The sequence below is a fragment of the Zalophus californianus genome, chromosome 10 (genome assembly GCF_009762305.2).
Source record: "Zalophus californianus isolate mZalCal1 chromosome 10, mZalCal1.pri.v2, whole genome shotgun sequence".
Taxonomy (NCBI): Eukaryota; Metazoa; Chordata; class Mammalia; order Carnivora; family Otariidae; genus Zalophus; species Zalophus californianus.
Window position 1 is genome coordinate 5,573,439 of NC_045604.1, and position 18,412 is coordinate 5,591,850.

Below are 18,412 nucleotides of genomic sequence, written 5' to 3' on the forward strand. Positions count from 1 at the left end.
CTCTGCCTTCAGCTTGGGTCATGATCTCAGGATCCTGGGATCGAGCCCCACGTCAGGCTCCCTGCTCCACAGGAGGCCTGCTTCCCCCTCTCCCACTCCCCCTGCTTGTGTTCCCTCTCTCGCTGTGTCTCACTGTGTGCTCTGTCAAATAAATAAATAAAATCTTAAAAAAAAAAATCTTAAAAAAAGAATAACGCTGAAGCTGAGAAACCCTATTGTAGATGGACCATGATGAAGGGTCAAAAGAAGAGAGACAGCATGTCACTTTCCACCCTAGATCTAGAGAAGGATGCCATTGGGTCCTTCCGACCCAAACCCATCAAACAATATTACAGAAGAAAAGAAAAGCCAGTCAGACATAGACTTATTTAACTCCTAAGTTCAACGAGCACTAAGGAGCTCCATCCCACTCCAATCCTGGCTTCTCTATCACCTGCTGTTGCCATTCAGGTGAGCAACCAGTGGTGGGGCTATACTCTCCTCTGCCCCACCCCAGGAGGTCGAATGTGACCTAGTTCAATCTGGACCTCTGTGAAGAGAAATGCCATCCTCTGCAAGACAAACAAAAAGGATCCTGCACTTAACTCTCACAGCCATCTTTAAAGTCCTGAAACTAGGGGCGCCTGGGTGGCTCAGTTGGTTAGGCGACTGCCTTCGGCTCAGGTCATGATCCTGGAGTCCCGGGATAGAGTCCCACATCGGGCTCCCTGCTTAGCGGGGAGTCTGCTTCTCCCTCTGACCCTCACCCCTCTCATTCTCTTTCTCTCAAAAAATAAATAAAATGTAAAAAAAAAGATATTTAAAAAAAAAGATAAAGTCCTGAAACTAGACCAGTTGCAGACCCTTCCTTGTTTGACTGCTGATCAGATATTCTGCTTATTCAATGAAGCAAAATGTAGAAGTGTAAGTTTCCCAAGGCCATGTCCTTGAAAGAAATGTCAGGAGGCTGACATGCAGGCTAACAGGCAACCCACCCCCCACCCCTTACTTATCGTCTAGGATGGTGAGTTCACTCACTTAGCAATCCAGATGGGGTTCCAAGAATCTAACTTCAGCATTAAAAGAACATGGCCAACTTCCTCTTAAACCAAAATATACTCAGCTTTCTGTGGCAATGAAGCTTAGGAACACAGCTTAAAATATAGAGAGATCCTAGATGAAAGATATCAGAGTAGTAAGAAGAACGTACCCCCTGTAAACAGTAGATTAAAAAGAACTCCTAAGTCCTGAAATATTGCCAGATATCAAGAGACAAACAAAACACTCCAAAGAGTCCTGATCCCGCTGGCTGGTTTGGGTCCGTTTGGGAACCCAACATGAGTCCCCCCTGTTACAGTTTCCCAAGAATATATATATATATATATATATATTTTTTTTTTTTTACCCCCAAGAATAATTCTGTATTCCCAGGAATTGCTGCTTCATTTCCTGGAGTTGTAGTTTTTTGTTTGTTTTCTTTAGGGAGGTCCAAACCAACCAAATGCCAACAGACGGTTTGTATGTATCTACAGAACTGCCTATCAGGTTTCTACTTCCAAGCAAAGTCTAGTCTCATCTCAACCAGGAATGACATCTGTATTTTTTGAGGTACTTGACTCTCTCGGGAGTGCGTAGAGGAAAGTCATGTGTAAGAAATACAAAAAGAGGGGCGCCTGGGTGGCTCAGTCAGTTAAGCATCTGCCGTCGGCTCAAGTCATGATCTTAGGGTCCTGGGATCGAGCCCCACATTGGGCTCCCTGCTCGCAGGGAACCTGATTCTCCCTTTCCTCCCTGCTCGTGCTTTCTCTCACTGCCTCTCTCTAATACATAACAAAAATCTTAAAAAAAAATACAAAAAGAATGATTTCTTGAAACGAAGATGAAAGTCTAGTTTCATCTCAACAGGGATGGCATCTATATTTTCACAGAACCAGAAGTATTTGACTCTCTCTGAAGCCCTCAGGGAGGAAAGTCATGTGGAAGAAGTAAAAAAGAGTGATGTCTTGAAACTCGGAATGAAAACGACATGGAAAAGCTTCAAGATGACTTAGAGAAAGTAAAGACCTTTCTTGCTGATGGGACAAGGAAAATGTAACCAAGTATCTGAAAGTCAGAATTACATAGTATGTTTTCAAAAGGAAGATTCCAGGAACCCTGAACAACTAGAAGGAAGAGTAAGCTAGAGGAAAAGCCTTCCCATGGAAGGTGCCTCAGCAACCCCCCCAAGGGTAACATTAGTAGATACCGTGTTAGAGTACAATGTTCCATATGTTAAACAATGTTTCTCTCGGAGCAGACCAAGAAGACTAGATAGTAACAAACCAAAGCTGGGGGCCTGCCCCCAAACACCTAATTTCTGCTCTCTTTTCCTTCCTACCAATCTCGTTACCCAGAGAGACAGTGACTGCAACAGATCTTATTCACTCAGCTGTGTACGTGAATACTCATTTTCCCTGGCATCTAACCCATTACTGGGCCAACCCCAACACACTTCTCATGCCATTCCCATCCATTCCCTTCCATTGTTCAAAAACAATAAAAAGTTCCAGACTTACCTTTGCAAGAAAATTAATTTCCCAGGTCTCTTCCTAGCACAGGGTTGGAAGCCAGCAGCAAAACAAAAACAAATAAGGGGGGGGGAGGGGGAAAGAGTCAATTTTCAAGCCTTATTTTGAAACATCAAAGGCCCAAAGAGTTAGTCTCAGTTACAAAAATACACAAACACACCTAAAGCCATTTCGATTAAAGTGATCCACTCCGAGCGAAATGAGAGAACTCATCCCCAACCAAGTCCCCAGGTTTCCCTCTCTACTAACCAATTCACAAAACAATACCAAATCAAGAGTTTCCAGACTCAATGGCTCATGGCAACTTGTGAGAAAACCAATTATCCTCTGATACCTTCTCACCTGACTCTTCAGTTCCTTATGAGACCCACCTATTTTGTTACAATATTAAGGCTGATTTTCAACTTTAGGGAGAACTGGGGGCGGAGAAATGGTTACAGCCAAAGAAGGTACTTTCTATCACTTCGCTTATCAGACCAGAACTATCCTCCAAATTTTGTCTTCTGCCCTTTCCCTTAGCACACAGAACAAAATATCCACTGGGGCCGAATTCACTCAGGCATCTACATTTCACCAGGGAACGTTTTCTATATGTGAATACTGACCCCTCCCTCTTAGCACATAAACAGCAAAAGAAAGGTCTGGAAACTAAAGCACTCATTTAATTATCCAGGTTGCCTAGATGCCATCATGTTTTCTGTTCCCTTTCTCGGACTTCCACAGCCTCCTCCTTGGCATATAGGGGTCCAACTCAGCACGGCTGTTTCCCCAGTCTTAAAGTGCTAGTTGCTAGAAACTAGAAAAGTCCTTTACTCCTTCTACATTTTGGCGGGGGTGACACTGGCTTCCCCATTTCCCCTTCTTTCAGTAACCAGGAAAAACAAGGGAGCAGTAAGTCAGGGAGCCTTTGGAAAGCAAATCCAGTTGAACCTTCATCCAACCCCAATTCTCTGAACCATTCCCTTCTGCCCTTCCCACCCTATTAAAAGCTAAAGGCCTGGCAATTAGAATTGGTTGCAACTGATGCTGCTTAACTCTGCTCTCTCTTCCTTTCCAAGGGGGGGGTGAGGGGTGGGGGAGGGGGGAGCGGGGAGGGGGGAGGGAAACCCCCAACCTCTATCACCCGTGCAGCTCCACTGTCCTATCTACCAGCCCATTCCCCTTCCTCCCAAACTTTCCGCCTAGTCTCTCACTTTCCCCATTACCTCGTCACACCGCCACGCTCTCCATTCCCCCAAAACCTCCGTGCTCTCCTTTTCCACCCAAATTCTCCCCTAGGCCCTTCCCCCTCCCACCTCCAATTTAACACTTTCAAAGCCTCCCCCAAAACGTCTGAAGTCCCTTCCTCATCCTTTCCCACCTCCTCACAACACCACTCTCAAGCGTCCAGTCCCTCCCACCACATGCCACCAGCCCCTTCCCCTTCGCACCCTCCGCCGCTCCCTCCCGAGCCCACCGCCCTCAATCCGGCGGGATCGCAGCCCCACTCCCACCTCGGCCGCGCCAACACCCCCGGCCCGGCACGGCCCTTGTTTACGCCCCTCCCCGCGCCCACTCCCCCGCCTCGCCCCTGCCCTCTCCCACAGTTGCCACCTCCCCCGCACGCCCCCTCGGCCGCTCCCCTCCCCCACCTCGCAGCGTCCCGTCACCTCCCTCTCTCGAGGTTCTCGGGCTGGACGTCGCCTCCGCCTCCCCCTCCACTTTCCTTCCCCAAGCCCTCCGCGGCCCCGCCCGGCCCCGCCCCGTCCCGCTCGCCTCCCCCTCCCCACTCCGCCGCCCCGCCGCCTCACTCTCGGCTCAGGCTCGGCGTCGCCATGTTGGATCCATCCGCGCCGCCCTCCCGTCCCGTCGCACGCCGCCGCATCCGGGCTCCAGCCGCTGCCGCTGCCGCCGCCGCCGCCGCCGCGGGCGTGGAGGGGGGGCGGCCTCGTCCTGAGCAGCGCCTCCCGGAACCTGGCCGGTTAGCAGCGGCTTCCAAACCATAGCGAGGCTTGAGCCGAGGTGGCCATGCTAGGTGAGGGCAGCCTGGCAGCGGCATTAACCGGGGCGTGGATAGCTTCACTTTGGGAGGAGAGACTAGAGACTGGTAGCCATCTTGCTTTGGGGCAAGCGGGCACCGCAGGTTCTTCCTGACGGCGGCTTCAGGGCCCTAGTGAGGAAGTGAGGATTGTATTCTCGAGTGTGAGAACATTGGGGGCGCCAGAGCTGGCTGGTGTCGACTTCAAGACCCATCGAAAGACTGGGACTAGCAGCCATGACTCATAAGGGCGGAATATTGCCAAGGGTCGGACTGCCCCGCGAACTTCGGGAAAGGTTCACGATCGGGATTTGACCTTTGCCTTGGACTTCCGGTAAATCCGGACGTTCCGTAAACCTTAGTCCGGAGCTGAAAGCGCTGCCCAGATGCTCCTCGGGTTTCATTCTTTGAGCATTTGCCTTTTAAGCACCCGCTTCCTGAAGGAAGTGGTCGCCTGAGCCGAATCCTGGACTGGTGGGAAATGGGGCTGGGGGGCCGGGTACGTTTTGGAGCTGTCAGCAGCCTGTTGGTTAAAGGAGAGGTAATAAATGAGGCCCGTGAGAATGGGAGGGACCGATTACGCAAGGCCTTGTAAATTAGTTGATTTTATCCGAAGGGCAACGAATAGGCTTAAAGAGCTTGGCTGAGACGTGAACAATTGTATTTGCGTTTGTAAAAGATCGCTGGTTGCGGTGGGGAGAATGGATAGGAGGGAACGAAGTTAGAGGCCAGAACAATTGGGAAGCTCTTCTCCAGGCAAGAGACGGCAGTGGTCTGACCGAGAGGAGGGGGACTGAGGATGGAAAAGAACATCAGAAATGGGAATGAGGCAGAGGTTATTTCCCAGTATTCTGAGTTGGGTAACCGGGGGAAAATTATGCCATTTTCTCTTTGGTTTGGGGGAAGAGAATGAGTTTAGGTGCCTGTGGATGGATATCCATCCATTAGTTGAACATTAGATCATGTGGGTTGGAAACCCAAAAGTTTGAGGTGTGTGCGCGAGCGAACGTGTGAATACAGTTAGGTGTTGAAGCCATGGAATTGGATACGGCCTAGAGAGGAGTATCTGCATCTGGAGAATGAGATGAGGGAAGAAAACAGAAAAAGGGACACTGAGAAGGAGCAGACAGAAGGGAAAGAAGTAATCCAGGAGTGAAGTACCAGGGAAACTGGTCAAGGTGTTAAAGGTAACAGATTAGGTAAGGTATGTACTACAATGTGTCCATTGGGTATTGCAAAAGGAAGTCCTTTGGTAATTTTAGAGAAAGTTGTTTTCAGAGATACGGTGGGATAGAAACCAGAGTGAGGTAAACTGAATATCTGGAAACAGACAACGTGTAAGAGTTTTCTCGTGGTGTTGACTGTAAAAAAGAGGCTAGGGGTAGGGTGTAGCATGAGGCAGGATTCCAAAGAAAGGGAAGGACTTTCAGATGCCTGTGGGACAACCAGACCTACTGTACCAATGGCAATTGAATACACAGATCTAAATGTAGGAAAATTAAATGGAAATTATTAAATGAAAAAAAGCATGAGTAGAAGAATACATATGGCACGTTTACACAAGCATTTAAAAATTAACCATGGGGGCGCCTGGATGGCTCAGTCGGTTAAGGGTCTGCCTTCTGTTCAGATCGTGATCCCAGGGTCCTGGGATCGAATCCCATGCTCGCTCGCTCGCTCTCTTTCTCGTGCCCTCTCAAATAAGATTTTTTTTATTTTTTTATTTTTTTATTTTATTTTTTTAAAGATTTTATTTATTTATTTATTTGAGAGAGAGAGAATGAGAGATAGAGAGCACGAGAGGGAAGAGTGTCAGAGGGAGAAGCAGACTCCCTGCTGAGCAGGGAGCCCGATGTGGGACTCGATCCCGGGACTCCAGGATCATGACCTGAGCCGAAGGCAGTCGCCTAACCAACTGAGCCACCCGGGCGCCCCAAATAAGATTTTTTTTTTAAAGATTTATTTATTTGAGAGAGCGAGAATGAGAGAGAGAGAGTACATGAGAGGGGAGAGGGTCAGAGGGAGAAGCAGGCTCCTCGCCGAGCAGGGAGCCCGATGCGGGACTCGATCCCGGGACTCCAGGATCATGACCTGAGCCGAAGGCCGTCGCTTAACCAGCTGAGCCACCCAGGCGCCCTAAATAAGATTTTTTTAAAAAAGTAACCATGAAGAGTGGGTCTGAGAAGGATGAAATTTCTACTTTTTATTTTAGATCCATCTTTACTGTGTGGATTTGTTTTACTATGTACATGTATTACTTTTATAGAAAACTACTTTTTTAAAACTCCAGTGATGTATAGGCCAGAAATTCTGAATCATGAACATTTCAGTGGCAGTTGAAGCCATAGATTTGGGCAAACTCCAGAGAACAGCAGAGGGCTAAGAAGAGTGCTCTGGGGGAATTCCAACATTTGTAGTACGCAAAGAAGAGCCCTTGGAGAATCTTTGAAAAGGAACAGCCAATGAAAAGGAATAAAAATTAGGTGATGATTCTTACAGAATCTGAAGGAAGAGAGTGTTTCTTTTTTCCTTTTTTTAAACTAATTTATTTATTTATAAATTTATTTGAGAGAGAGAGCATGAGCAAGAGGAGGGACAGAGGGAGAGGAAGAAGCAGACTCCCTGCTGAGCACAGAGTCTCATGGGGCTCCCTGGGATCGGGACCTGAGCCGAAGGCAGAAGCTTAACTGACTGAGCCACCCAGGTGCCCCTTTTTCTTTTCTTTTCTTTTTTTTTTTTAAAGATACTATTTATTTATTTGAGAGAGGAATAGGGAGAAGCAGACTCCCCGCTGAGCAGGGAGCCCGATGCCAGCTTTGAGGCTCGATCCCAGGACCCTGGGATCATGACCTGAGCCAAAGGCAGATGCTTAACCGACTGAGCCACCCAGGCGCCCAGGAAGAGAGTGTTTCAAGAGGATCAGAGTTGTCCCCAGAAAGGCAGCTAACAGGAAAGGTGATTTTAGCTCCAGACCTAATTTTCCTGGAAGCTTGGTACAAAGGTCAAATCCAGATCATGAACCTTCCCCCCAGATAATATGTGGAATTTGATCCCTGTGCTGTTCCACCCTTAACGCATCATGGCTGCCAGTCCCCGTCTTTCAAGGGTCCTTGAAGCCCACTCTGGCGCCACCAGTGCTGCCTCTCCCATTCCTTACTATGGCCCTGAAGCTGCTATCAAGGAAAACCTGGGGGCGACTGGGTGGTTCAGTCAGTTGAGCTCAGGTCATCATCTCAGGTCCTGGGATCGAGTCCCTCATCGGGCTCCCTGCTCAACGGGGAGTCTGCTTCTCCCTCTCCCTCTCTCCCCGCTTGTGCTCTCTCTCTCTCTCTCCCCCAAATAAATAAATAAAATCTTAAAAAAAAAAACAAACCTGTGTGGGGGTGCCTGGCTGGCCCAATGGGTAGAGTATGCAGCTCTTAATCTCAAGATTGTGAGTTCAAGCCCCACATTGGGTATAAAGATTACTTGAAAAGATAAAAGAATAAATTGGAGGTGGATTATCTCTTTAAAAAGAAAGAAAGAAGGGGGAAAAACCTGTGTTGCCAGAAATGGTGAAGATAAGGAATTGAAAGTAGGAGTAGGGGTTGGAGTTGAGACGGTCAAGCAGTAACTAGGGGGAAAAATATAAATAAAAATAAACTCATTAAAAGAAAAGAAATAACTAGGAGTCACATGGATTTTCCTAAAACCACCCAGAATGAGGGGAAGAGCTGGCTGAGAGGTTAATGAATAAGGTGCTGATGTCAACAAGCACGAGGGCTAAAGGGCCATAGAGCCAGTGGCATCAGCTTCAAGGAGGAACGAGTTTTTGCAAGAAAATGAAAGCACAGTCGTCTGAAGATGAACAGCCTCTGCTTTAGAAGGTTGCTTCCGTTAGACAAAGTCAAAATTTCTACCCCACTCATTTTCCCTGAGCCCACGGGGAATTCTGTTCCTTTGTACGCACCCTCCTGTATATCCTCATTTTCTTCACAGAATGCTCCCTGGCTTTTCCTAGAGGAAGACTCATCAGGGCAGAGGTGACTGTGCTGTTCCTTTACATCAGCTCCTGTCCCTTCCTTGGAGCCTCAGCAGAGAAATCGTCCCTCCAACTTTCCAACACTGGCCCCTTCAGCTGGACCCCAATTCCCTTCCTCTTCTGCTTCTCAACACTATTCCCACAGCTGCCTCTTCCTTCAGTGGAGTCTTCACCGTGACAGCGCTCAGCTACCTTTCACGTACTCGCATTTCCGCTATGTCCTCCCCTATAGTTCTTAACTCACTAATGCTCAGTGATTAGGAAAGCATTTTTTCTGAACTTAGAAAAATCTATCACTTCTTATTGGTCCTATTTTCCCCGCTCCGGGTCGGCACAGCACAGCTTGTGTATCAGTGCTCCAGATAGCTACCATGTCCCCACTAAATGTTTTTTTTTCCGAATCAATGATCATACCAATTCAAATAGTAGATGTCATATCTTTGTTGATCTGAATACTCTGTTAAGACCGCTTGTCGCCGTCCGTGCTGTTCCCCAGCTCTGCCAAAATTAAAATCTTTTCAAACTAGACATTCCCTTAAAGAAGCCTCCACTGTTGTAAGTATCCTCTTGACTCTTTGAGGGCCATTCTGATTCCTGTATCCCCGTCCCCTTTACTCTTGAACTTTATCCTATAGTGACTCTCTGACCTGACAGTTCTCTCCAGTTCTTGGGTCCCCCTTAACTGCAGGCTGTTCCTGTTACTCATTTTCACCCAGCATCTTGCTAGCTCCAAACTTCGTTTGAGCTTCAAACCTAAGTATAAGCCCTTCACTAGAATTCCAATGTCTCCTGGCTCCTGAATAGAAGAGGAAGGACCACAGTCACTGAGTCCTAGTGATCTGTCTAAAAATCTCCTTAGTCTGTTCCCTTTTCTTCGTTCCCCTCTGACTCTCACCAATAGGACTTTGGGCAAATTACTTAATTTCTCTGAGCTTTTCTCATCTGTACAGGGCAAAGATAGCATCCACCCCATAGGTCATTGTTTTAATGATTATATTAAATTAGCATATGAGATGTTAGCATACGGCCTAGCCCATTGTAAGTGCTCTAAAAGTGTTACCTAATATTTATGCATTACGCTTTTCACCGGGTTTCAGAAATTTCCAAGGTTCTTTATCAGCGCTCTCTGCTGCCCCCATGGGGATAACTTTTTCTGAGTCACTGGGTATCCTGCAGGCCCTGCCTCAAAACAGCCCTGTTACACCAACCTCACCAGCTAATTAAGAGAATCAGTTCTTTGGTTGGTTGTTCAAATGAAAATGCTTCTGTATTCCAGCCCATTCGCTATCTTTTTAAAAGAATGTGTCAGGAAACCTGTGTGTTTCTGAAATCAAGACATACTGTCTGACATTTCCCTAGTTTCGTTAATTTAGTAACACTGGCAGGTGCACCTGGGTGGCATCAGTTGGTTAAGCATCTGCCTTTGGCTTGGGTCATGATCTTGGGGTGCTGGGATCGAGCCTCACATCGGGTTCCCTGCTCAGCGGGGAGCTTGCTTCTCCCTCTCCCTCTACCCCTCCCTCCCACTCTTGCTCTGGCTCGTGCTCTCAAATAAATATATTTTTTAAGATTTTTTTTATTCATTTGAGATAGAGCGAGAGCACAAGCAGGATGGAGGGACAGAGGGAGAGGGAGAAGCACCCCGAGATCATGACCCAAGCTGAAGGCAGATGCTTAACTGATTGATGTCACCCAGGCACCCCAATAAATAAAATATTTTTTTAAAAAAGAAAGATTTGGTACACCTGGGTGGCTCAGTCTGTTAAGCATCCAACTCTTGGTTTTGGCTTAGGTCATGATCTCATGGGTTGCGGGACTGAGTCCCACAGCTGGCAGGCTTCCTGCTCAGTGGGGAGTTGGCCTGAAAGATTATCTCCCTCTGCCCTTCCTCCCACTTGCGTTCTCTCTCTCTCTCTCTCTCAAAGTAAATTGTATTTAAACAATCTAGTAACACTGGCAAGGAAAGTCATTCAGTCATTTACTTAATAAGTGTATGGTAACCATCTACTAATGTCAGATGCTGTGATAAGCATATAGGAGAGGATACACAGTGGTGAACAAAACAGACATGTCTTCACGGAGCTCACTAAGGAAAGAAAAATACTGTAAATTGAGATAGGTGCTATGAAGAAAAAGAACAGAATGCTATGACAGACAGAAAAATAAGTGATCAGGGAAAGTCTCGTTGAGGAGGTGACATGGAAACAGAGACCAGAAGGCTAAGATGAAGCCAGCCATCTTGCAGAGAATGGGGAGGAGTATCCTAGGCTGAGGACACCTGCAAAAGGTCCAAAGGCAAGAAATAATCCTGCACCCTGGGAGCCTGGATCACTGTAGGCATCTGGGGATCACAGCCTTCATTGTTTGTAAATCATTCTTTAATAACTCCTCTATAATTTTACTAAGAATAATCTGTTTTTTAGTTTCCAGAATTCACCATCTAGAATTTCCCTCTTTTTGAAAATGTGGACATTTGGGGCGCCTGGGTGGCTCAGTCATGAAATGTCTGCCTTCCGCTCAGGTCATGATCCAGGGTCCTGGGATCGAGCCCCGCGTCGGGCTCCCTGCTCGGCGGGAAGCCTGCTTCTCCCTCTCCCCCTCCCCCTGCTTGTGTTCCCTCTCTCGCTGTGTCTCTCTCTATCAAATAAATAAAATCTTTTAAAAAAAAGAAAAAAAACTGTGGACATTTGCTGTATTGTGAGTTCTTTAGATTATATAAAGGGGACACAATTTCACTTACATAATACTTCTGATTTCTAGAATACCATGTGTCCAGGGCCTGAACTCATTTAAAAATGCTAAGAATCCTGTTACTATTTTAGTTTATCATTAATGAACTTATAACTAATAAATTTTCCTCCTCATATTTCATCATTTCTTCATGTTCCAAGCTATAGCTATTGATATACAGTTTTATATAGCTAAAATAATGTAATTAGCTTTATTGCAGATGATGTCTTATTTACCTAGACAACTCATGAGAATCCACTTTAAAATTACTACAAATAATAGAATTGGGCGCCTGGGTGGCTCAGTTGGTTGGGCGACTGCCTTCGGCTCAGGTCATGATCCTGGAGTCCCGGGATCAAGTCCCGCATCGGACTCCCTGCGCAGCGGGGAGTCTGCTTCTCCCTCTGACCCTCCCCCCTCTCATGCTCTCTCTCGCTCTCTCATTCTCTCTCTCAAGTAAATAAATAAAATCTTTAAAAAAATTTAAAAAAATAGTAGAATTTAGTTAAGTGGGAAAAAAGTAACATGCAGAAATAAATATCCTTTATATATATAAACAGTAAGTTAAAGATGTAATTAAAGAAAAGACTCCATAGCAACAAAACAGATAAAATGCCTAGGAATAACCTTAACAAGAATGTGCAGGATCTGTCTGAATTTTAAAATGCTACCCACATAAAAGAAAACTTGAACAAATGGAAAGTAACATCATGTTCTTGGATAGAGAGAATGAATATATAATGATGTCACTTTCCCAAAGTTGTCTATAAATTTAATATGATCTGTAGAAAAATATTGGCAGGATTTTTTTAAAGCAATTTTTAAAGATTTTATTTATTTGAGAGAGAGCACAAGCTGGGGGGAGGGGCGGAGGCAGAGGGAGAGATAGACAAGCAGGCTCCCCGCTGAACAGGGAGCCCCATGTGGGGCTTTATCCCAGGACCCTGAGACCATGGCCTAAGCCAAAGGCAGATGCTTAACCAACTGAATCACGAAGGCGCTCCTTGGCAGAATTTTTAAAAATAAAACAAGCTTATTTTAAGTTCACATGGAGAAATGAAGAATTGAAAGGAAAATCCTGGGAAAGAAAAGGAACGAATAGAAACTAGCCCAACCAGATAGAAAAAATGTATTACAAAGCTACAATATTAAAACAATGGGAAAACGCCCTATGGACAACTTGATGGAACAGAATAGAAGTGGAAAGACCTAAATACATACAGAAATTTTGTATTGATAAAGGTGTCACCTTAGATCAGTGGAAAGAATTTGTGTTACTTAATATGTGGTGTTAGGACAAGTTAATCAACATCTAGGGGGAAAATGTCATACTCTTCACCAAAATTAATTCCATATACATTAATAGCCAATCACAATTAATGTAAAATACTAGAAACTAAAACATAAGGGCACAAAAATGTTGAAAGTAAAACAATGGCAAAAGATCCACCATGCAAACAGAAACCAAAAGAAAATTATGTAATAACAGATAAAGTAGATTTCAAGGCAAAAACAGTACTAGAAATAAAGGGCATTTCATATCAATAAATTCAACTTACCAGAAAGCTGTAAATTTGTATGCATTTAATAATCTCAAATTATGTAGAGGAACAGAGCTACAAGGAAAAAAATAGACAAATTTACAGTCATGATAGGATATTGAACATACCTCACTGTAAAGAGCGTCCCTTAACTGATAGAGAATATTTCTTTAAAAAAAGGGGGGGGTGCCTGGGTGGCTCAGTCATTAAGCCTCTGCCTTTGGCTCAGGTCAAGATCCCAGAGTCCTGGGATGGAGCCCCGCATTGGGCTCCCTGCTCCATGGGAAGCCTGCTTCTCCCTCTCCCACTCCCCCTGCTTGTGTTCCCTCTCTCGCTGTGTCTCTCTCTCTCTCTCAAATTAATAAATTTTTTAAAAAATCTTTTAAAAAAAAGATTTAGGGACGCCTGGGTGGCTCAGTCGTTAAGCGTCTGCCTTTGGCTCAGGTCATGAGCCCAGGGTCCTGGGACCTTGCCCCGCATCGGGCTCCCTGCTCCACAGGAGGCCTGCTTCTCCCTCTCCCATTCCCCCTGCTTGTGTTCCCTCTCTCACTATCTCTCTCTCTGTCAAATAAATAAATAAAATCTTTAAAAAATTAAAAAAAAGTTTTATTTTAGAATCAATAGACCAAAAAAATCAGTAAGGATATAAAAAACTTAAATAATATGAGCAGCAAGTTGAATTCAGCAAGCATATATAGTTCGCTATACCCAACAACTGCAAATTACAAATTATTTTCTTTGTCATTTGTTTGTTTCAAGTTTTTATTCAAATTCCAGTTAGTAAACATATAGTGTAATATTGGTTTCAGGAGTAGAATTTAGTGGTTCATCACTTAACATTTAACACCCAGTGCTCATCACAGCTGCCTTCTTAATACCCATCACCCACTTAGCCCATCCCCCACCCTACAAATTATTTTCAGGCACATTTGGGACATTTTAAAAACTGACATATTGTGCTATAGAGCAAATTTCAACAAATTTCAAAGGATTGAAAATATACAGTGTTTCTTGTTCTCATTACAGTTAAGCTAGAAATCGGTGACAAGGTGACTAGAAAGTCTATTTAGAAATTATGAAATACACTTCTAAATAACCCCCCAAATTACAAATGAAGTCAGAGAAAAATTTGAACTGAATGATAATAAAAATACTATATGCCAAAACTTACGGGATGGGGCTAAAGCTATGTTTTTTTTGTTTGTTTTTATTTTTTTAAAGATTTTATTTATTTGAGAGAGAGAATGAGAGATAGAGAGCACAAGAGGGAGGAGGGTCAGAGGGAGAAGCAGACTCCCCGCTGAGCAGGGAGCCCGACATGGGACTCGATCCCGGGACTCCAGGATCATGACCTGAGCCGAAGGCAGCCGCCTAACCAACTGAGCCACCCAGGCGCCCTAAAGCTATGTTTTAACAAGAAAATATGTAGTCTTAAGTGCACGTATTAGGAAAAAAGAAAAGCCGAAAATGCATGAGCCTTGCATTATCTCAAGAACTGAGAACAGTAAATTAAACCCAAAGAGAGTAGAAGAAAGAAAGTGTGCACACAGAGATGTCTGGAAGGATATATACTCAAAATGATATCAGTTTTTAATCTCTTGGGGTAGGATTTTTAATTTCATTTTTCTATATCATTTAAGTAAGGTACAATAAACAAAGCCATTTTCATTTTAGGAAAAAAAGTAGTAGAGGAAAACATGGGATAATCTTTTTGTTGTTATTGTTGATGTAGTCTGTACACCCAACGTGGGGCTTGAACTCAACAATCCTGAGATCAAGGGCTGCTAATTCTAAACACTGAGCCAGCCAAGTGCCCTGAGGGTAACTTTTATAAGATAATCTAGACTGTTGTGGTGACATACCAGAAGCTGTAAGTAAAAAGACTGATTAACTCAGGGCGCCTGGGTGGCTCAGATGGTTAAGTGTCTGCCTTCGGCTCAGGTCATGATCCCAGGGTCCTGGGATCGAGTCCCGCATCGGGGCTCCCTGCTCCTTGGGAGCCTGCTTCTCTCTCTCTCTCTCTGCCTGTCATGAATAAATAAATAAAATCTTAAAAAAAAAAAGACTGATTAACTCAACCTCATATGTGAAAAATGTATACATGGTTAGAGATATTGTGAAAGAGTGCCAGGGTGGCTCAGTCGGTTAAGTGTAGGACTCTTGGTTTCAGCTCGGGTCATGATCTCAGGGTTCTGGGAGCCTGTGTCTGTCTGGCTCCCTGCTCAGCGGGGAGTTTGCTTCTTCCTCTCCCTCTGCGCTTGTGTGCTCTCTCTCTCTCTCAAATAAATAAATAAATAAATATTTTAAAAATACTGTGAAGAGAAACAAAGACTGATAATAAACAGGGAAGATTATAACTCATCACAAATGTCTAATTGCTTTGATACAATGACAACAAACCCTCACACAAATCACTAAGAAAAAAATGAATAGTAATTTTAAAAAGGCGAAAGATGTAAGAATTTATAGAAAAGGAAAAAGAAAATACAAATGAATGCTAAACCTCAGAAGACATTTAGCCGGGGGGCCTCGCTGGCTCAGTTAGTAGAACATGTGACCCTTGATCTCAAGATCCTGAGTTCAAGCCCCAGGTTGGGCACAGAGCTTACTTACTTAAAAAAAAAAAAAAAAAAAATTAAAAAAAAAACAACTATCTTGAGATTCCACTTCTTCAATTAAGGAATTGGCAAAAACAACTGATTTGTTTTGGAGGAAACCTTGATATTTCATTTATTGCCAATGGTAATACAAATTGGTTTAATCTTTATGGAGGGCAATTTGGCAATATTTAATAAAATTTAAAATGCACATATCTTTTGAGGCAATAGTTCCATATCTGCGTATTTATTGCAATGTACAAAATGGTGGGTGGACAAACCTATTAACTGCAGAACCGCTTGTAATAACAAAAACCTGAACACAATCTAAATATCTATTCACTAGGGTCTGGTTGAATAAGTTATGGTAGATCCCTACAGTGGAGTGTATCTACTACAGAAGAAGAGGGGGAAAGAGAGAAGGAAAAGAAAAATGAGATAGTGTTATAAGCATTAACATGGAACAGCCTCCAAGATACATTATTTAGTGTGGGGCACCTGGGTGGCTCAGTCGTTAAGTGTCTGCCTTTGGCTCGGGTTGTGATCCCAGGGTCCTGGGATTGAGCCCCGCATCGGGCTCCCCGCTCCGCAGGAAGCTGCTTCTCCCTCTCCCACTCCCCCTGCTTGTGTTCCCTCTCTTGCTGTGTCTCTCTCTGTCAAATAAATAAATAAAATCTTTTTTTTTTTAAGATACATGATTCAGTGGGAAAAGGAAAGTGCAGAAATGTGTATGGTGTGCTGCCATTTGTGTAAAAAGTTTAAAATATATATGTGTGTGTGTAGATATTGGTAAGTGCATAGAATATATCTGGAAGGATATACAAAAAAACTAGCTGGAGGAGAGGGGCCCTGGAGAAGGGAACTAAACAGCTAAGGAATGGGGTAAGAGGGAGACTTGACATTTGACTCTATATCCTTTTGTACCTTTTGAATTTTGAGCGGGTACATGGGTTAGCTATTCAAAAGCAAATATTTTAGGGGTGCCTAGGTAGTGCCCGACTCTTGGTTTTGGCTGGAGTCATGGTCTGGGAGTCCTGAGATGGAATCCCACATCGGGATCCACGCTCAGTGTGGAGTCTGCTTATGACTCTCTCCCTTTCTCTCTGTCCCTCCCCCCCACAACCAGCACTCTCTCTCAAATAAATAATCTTTTAAAAAAAGGGGGGGGTGTGCCTGGGTGGCTCAGTTGGTTAAGCATCTGACTTTGGCTCAGGTCATGACCTCAGGGTCCTGGAATTGAGCCCCCCCACCCCCGCCCTTGAGGTCCCTGCTCTGCAGGGAGTCTACTTCTCCCTCTCCCTATGCCCCTCCCCTCATTCATGCATATGTGTGTGTGCGTGCGCGCGCGCGCCCACTCTCTCTCTCTCAAATAAGCAGAATCTTTTAAAAACATTTTAGGGGCGCCTGGGTGGCTTAGTCATTGGGTGTCTGCCTTCGGCTCAGGTCATGATCTCAGGGTCTTGGGATCTAGCCCCACGTTGGGCTCCCTGCTCTGCGGGAAGCCTGCTTCTCCCTCTCCCACTCCCCCTGCTTGTGTTCCCTCTCTCACTGTCTCTCTCTCTCTCTCTCTCTGTCAAATAAATAAATAAAATATTTTTTTAAAACATTAAAAAAAATAGGGGGGCCTGAGTGGCTCAGTCGGCTAAGCATCTGCCTTTGGCTCAGGTCTTGATCCAGGGGTCCTGGGATTGAGCCCCACGTTGGGCTCTCTGTCCAGGAGAGAGTCTGCTTCTCCCTCTGCCTGCCACTCCACCTGCTTGTGCTCTCTCTGTCAAATAAGTAAATAAAATCTTTAAAAAAATTTTTAAATAAAAATAAATAAAAGCAAATATTTTAAAACCACATGTATGTAAAATTTTGTGTTCTGATATATTTATTTCACAAGTATTTTCATATAGCATATGGCATAGAATTAATATAATATTAATGGTTTTTAGGAGCATTTTCCCCCTTCTGTTATAAATAATGATCTGGATATTTGCTATTAATGTGATATTTTCTCATGCCTTCCTGCCTTACTTGTGCTGTCTGCCTAGAATGCCATACTTCCCCTGCTCTCCTTGTACTCATCTTGAGAGTTCTGGTTCGAATGCCATCAGCCTTACCCTATTCTCTCAGGCATTGTTACTCAGACAGTACTTTGTATATTTCCAGAACAGAGATTTATTTTATGATTGTCTGCATATTAGTTTCTCCTCCCCAAAGACTATGTCTTTTCATCTTTGTTAACCAAATCCTCTGGCACCCCAACCCTTGCCCGGATCTTACTAGCTAGTAGGTAGAAGTGAAGTCACATGAACAGTTAAACTCAAAGTCCATAGTTCCAAAGTTCCTGTGAGTCCCCATTTCAGCCCATTTCAGGGAAGAGGTTGGTTGTCTCATATACGTGCCTGCCGTTCTGCAATGCTTGGCTCAGAACTACCAGATTCTCTTTGTGTTTCCAGGAGCCCAGGTTTATTACTGAGAGCTGTCTGCTCTTTTGGAGTCATCAATAACCCCTTGCCACCACCTCCAATTCCTCATATCCCAGTTGTTAATTTTATTTTGGCCTGGAAATGGTAGAAGGACATATCTGTTGGTTAAAGATGTGATCTCTAGAGCTAGACTATCCAGGATTTAATTCCAGTTCTAAAAAAGCCCTATATGACATAGTCCATTTACTGACTATGTCATATAGGGCTTTTTTCATTGAGCCTGAGTGTGCCTCAGTTTCTTCAAATGTAAATGAGGATAATGAGAATACTTTCCTTAAGGTTGTTGCCAGATTTAAATGCTTAAATGCTTGGGACATTTGCAAAATGCTTAGGACAGTGCCTAGCATATAGTAAGCACTGTATAAATGTTAGTTATTATCATTCTCTTTACCCAGTGCTTCTAAGTACAGACCCAATTTCCTGCAGCATAACAGAGACCAAGTTATGATTTACAATAATTCTTTGCTGAAGAATCAAGAATAATTA

At 44.3% G+C, this 18,412-nt stretch overlaps 1 protein-coding gene across 3 annotated transcripts in view; it reads right to left on the reverse strand.

The window, feature by feature from the left end:
* Window positions 1-6,233, reverse strand: part of DEDD (death effector domain containing) — a 13,711-nt gene extending 7,478 nt beyond the window's left edge. Inside the window, exons 1-2 of one of the 3 annotated variants that reach the window (XM_027610076.2) lie at window positions 4,337-6,233; window positions 2,535-2,567 (exon numbers count right to left, since the gene is read on the reverse strand). The gene's annotated coding sequence lies outside the window, so the exon portion shown is untranslated. Of the gene's footprint in view, window positions 1-2,534; window positions 2,568-2,706; window positions 4,063-4,177; window positions 4,302-4,336 lie in introns of those variants that run through there. The other 2 variants (XM_027610077.2, XM_027610078.2) reach the window with 2 other exon arrangements.
* Window positions 6,234-18,412: the final 12,179 nt, after the last annotated feature.